Raw genomic sequence first — 4,312 nt, forward strand, 5'->3', positions numbered from 1 at the left:
TTATTTTATTTTAGTAATTGATCCCAAATCCTGCAGGGAATCAGTGAGATACCAATCTCTGTTGGTTGCAGTCGATCAACAAACAATAATTCAGCCTTTTTGCTTTTTGCTTTTCTGTGTGGACAAAAAAAAGAGACTGTTTGTTTGAAAAATGAGCTGAATTTTTGCTTTGAAATCTGTTAAAACATTACAATCTTCTGCCTGGTTATAGGACTGAGTTTCTTTTTAATGAAACTTTTTCTTTGCTTTCTTTATGCTTCAGTTGGACCTGGTCTTATTTTTAAGTGTCCCTGCTTCAGGTTTGTTCCCTGATGGCTGCCAGCAGCTCTCAGTTTGTTGATTGACGCCCAGATGTGTCAGTTCCATCACCTCTGTATATGAAACCTGAGCTCATGCCCTCGTCACCAGAGGATTCAGACTTCTGTGTCTTGTGTGTGTGTGTGTGGGTGTGTGTGTCTGTGTGTGTGTGTGTGTTCTTTTTTTGTATACACTTTTGGAGATTCAGCCTACTTTGTTTCTGTGTTATCTTCAACACGGATTTTTCAGCTTTTTTTGTATGAAGATGTTCAAAAAACGTTTGTTCTTTGCTTTAAATAGGAGACAGTCGGCTTCAAATCAGACTATTATCGCTGTGCCTGTAAGGCCGCTTAAAAAAAGGACTCTTGCTGAAAAGAGTTGAAAAATGCGTCTCATGCAGCTGGAAATTATTCTCCAGTGCCCAAAACATACAGCTGAGTGAAGGCTACTATGAGTCATTTGATATTCTAGTAATTATTAGCGCTGTGACTATCTAAAAATGTGACTTGCTTCAATAGAAAGTTATTCAATTACTGCACGTTGACCAGATTTCTGCCTTTCCTCTGTGGCCATGACAACCATGGGTTAAAAGACTCTCCTTACAGTAGCAGTTGGTGAATCAGCAGTAAATATTCTGGGATTCTGCTGAGTTAATGTTTGTCCATCTCAGTTTTGGAAAAAAATTTACAGCAGTCACCACTTCATTCAGCAAAAACTACAGCGAGCACAGAGAATTGAGGTATCCATTCAGACGACAGTTTTACAGCAGCCGCGTTCGCTCGGCACTAAATCCTCCCGACTCTGAGACTGACCTTATTTTCTGAGGAAAAAGCAGTGGGGAGAGGCGGAAGAGTTGAGCTCAAATTTAGTGTTTCATTTGGTTAATATCATCGTTTGGCTCTGTAAATTTACAGCAGCCCTCCATTTGAATTAGACTGCAGGGAGCAGTTAGAGCGAGGCCGTGTCCGCGTGGATAAAGTGTGTACGCTAATGCAAATGCACGGATCAATACTGCTGTGTTTGCTTTTCTGCTGCTGCCTCTGTTGGCTCACAGTGTGTGTGTGTGTGTGTGTGTCTGTGTGTGCATGTTTGACATCTGCATGAGCAGCGTGCACAAGCGTTTAACTTTGACCTCCTCAGGTGACCGTGCCACTTGAAGGGACCACCAAAACCTTGATAACAAATCCACGACGATTCCACTGAAACGGCTCAACGCCACCGACACGTTTCAAAGATCACATTAGCATAAAACCACATTTCATTTAGCATACATCTGAACTGATTGCACTGGAGTTCAAAACACTAACATTTGTTCTTATGGTTGAAAAAAAAAAAAAAGAGTACAAAGGAAGCTATCTTAAATCCTTCAGGGAGCAGCTGACCCTCATCAACCATGAGTTTGTTAGTGGACTCCTGCTGAAGTGTGGAGAGCTTGTCCTCCAGCTCCAATTCAAGAGCAGGACCGGAAATCCTTCAGTAAAACTGTAATGTTCTGTCAGGGAAGCATGAATGTCCGTCAGCAAAGACCAAAGGTTTGTGCTTTATGTGCTCGATCTCTAATCTGTCCAAATCCCATTTACTTATTGATTTTTTTTTTCAGTGCACACCTTTGTACTCAAGAGCTTGGATGATGTGGACTCTGTTGGGATACACTCGTTCCTCGATGTGGAATGCAAACTTTGATTCAAACACCACAGTTGTTGTGGTCCAGGGATTTAGGACCAAACGTCTCTCACAGTTCGTCCTCCGATGACAGACGCTTGTCTGAGTCAGACAGGATTTAATGGAGAGCCAGAGTCACGATGAAACCGGCCTGGATGCCGTTCCTCCACTAATTCTGACGCCTCACGGCACAAATCTCTTCATTTTCAGCTGCCCTTCATGTCTGTTAACGGTGTCTAACATGGTACCACTGACCATTCGGTGCGCTACCCCGTGGACAAAAGGCCGAAGTATGAGTAATAGATGACACTTAAAATATTGATTAAGTCCACATCTGGTAAAATATGTGTGTTTAAATGTAGGACGTACCTAAAATCCTTGCATATTTTCAATTATAAATGTCATTATTTGGTGCACCTAAAGACTGAATTCTGGTTGTGCTTGACAGGTTTCCTGTGGCAGACGGCGCTCAGAAATCCGCCATTCTTTGGGTTGAACTTTGATGGCTTGTCTGATCATTACGGCCAATGTAGTGTGGCGCCTGGCGGAGTGATCCGTTCTGCTTCAACTGTTTGTAAATGAGTTGAACAGAGTTTGATGTTTTCTGTGTTTCTTTGAAATATTGAACGTTTTTAAATGTTCTTGAACCAAAGTGTCACAGCAGAGGGATGAAGATCCACATGTGGCTGCAGAGCCTCAGGTTGGAGACCCCTCTGTCAGATCACCAGCTCAGCCTTAAGGAATCCAGACTTTGATTTCTGACAGAGCTAAACATTAATGTGGACCTGGGTGAGCCGAAATAGTCCTGCTAGTCATGACACACTTATGTGATGAACTCATTGAGTGATTCTGTGGGAATCTTCGGTCCAGTGTGCCAAATGTAATTCATCTTCGAGGTTCTTTGTTAAACTGCTGAGGGGGGACAGAAATAATCCCCCTGGTCTATTGGAACTGCTCTCAGCTGTTTGCTAAAGGGATAAAAAGGCCCTCAGTGATCAAATGTGAAGACAAACCGAGAAGAGGAAATTACAAATTTGTGCAGAGCAGAAATGAAAGCATGAGTGAGCTTCACGCTTAAATGAAAGGCAAGAAACTTGAAAACTCTGACGAGTCACAGCGCCGCTCGGCTCGATAAGGAGGGAGCGCAGCGTGGGGGGGAGTGGAGAGGCGCGTGGAAAATGACAAAGCCCAGGAATAAATGAGAACCGCCTCGGTGTGAGAAACAAAATCAGAGCGCCGACAGACACGAGCGGTCAGCAGGACAATAAAAGTGAGCAGGCTCAATCCAGCCCCAACATTATTCTGCTGTAAAAGAGCCCCTTATCTCCACAGCGGGGGCCGGCACAGCTCATTTGGGAATGCACATTCAATAAAGAGTGGACACGGAAAAATTTGTCAAGCTGGAAGTTTCTGGATTTGCCCAACAGCTGAACTGCTGCTCCTTTAATATTCTGCATGCTCTTCAGAATCCAAATGTTCTGCTTCAGGGCTTCACACTTCGATTGTAAACGTATAAAATGGCAAATATGTTTTAGTTTCTGCAGGTTTCATGCTCTCTTTCTGAATCAGGACCAAATATCAAAGCTGCATTCAATCCAACGCCATGCTGGAAACACCTCATGCCTCTTTCACCATCATCGCTGACATCAGTCCAGTTAAAATAGATTTGACATCTATTTTTATAATAAAATAGAAGCAAAACACTAAAGATTGAAGCTTTAAATGCTTTTAAATAGGACAGCTGTTTGCAGGGTTGTTGCCTTTGGTCCTTTTCAGCTTTTTGATCCTCACGGTTTTCTGTAGATTCTCTTCATGACAGTCCAGTTCATGTTCTTCACCTGTGATCTTCTTCATCTTCTCTCCAGGTGGGCTGGAGCCTTTCTTCGTGTTATCAGGTTGCTGTAGACCCCCCCCCCCTCTTGATTTGGGATTCCTTCCACTCAAATAAAATTTTTCTGTTTTTTGACTGATTCTGTTGTTGTTGTTTTAAGTGGACGTTTGTGCAGGAAAACGTGAAGACAGAAATTCAGCTCAGCTGTTAACTTCCTCTATGCACAGGTGTGTGTGTTTGCATGTGTGTGTTTGTGCATGTGCACAACAATAATTGCCACATTTTTCTTTTATTTATGCAAATGAGACATTTTTTTTTTTTCTGATTGCTTCTTTTTTTAATAGCGATGTTTGCATAAGTTTCAGACACTTTTGGTTTGACCACTGCAGAAATGAAAACCCTGATGGTTTCTTCTGGGGGCTGATGTCTCCTGATGTTTTTAACTCCTGAATTCCATGATCTTTACATCATCAGAGCTTTATGATCTAAAACTGCCAATTGTCGCATCTATGATTGATAGTT

General features: G+C 42.4%; 1 long non-coding RNA gene across 1 annotated transcript; it reads left to right on the top strand.

Moving 5' to 3' along the window:
• The first annotated feature begins 463 nt into the window (after positions 1–463).
• LOC110015712 lies at positions 464–3,777 on the top strand. Its single transcript, XR_002290957.2, has 3 exons — positions 464–1,829; positions 1,898–2,249; positions 2,408–3,777. It is a non-coding gene; the product is annotated as an uncharacterized LOC110015712 (long non-coding RNA).
• The last annotated feature ends 535 nt before the right edge of the window (positions 3,778–4,312 follow it).

This window comes from Oryzias latipes, chromosome 10, assembly GCF_002234675.1.
Source record: "Oryzias latipes chromosome 10, ASM223467v1".
Taxonomy (NCBI): Eukaryota; Metazoa; Chordata; class Actinopteri; order Beloniformes; family Adrianichthyidae; genus Oryzias; species Oryzias latipes.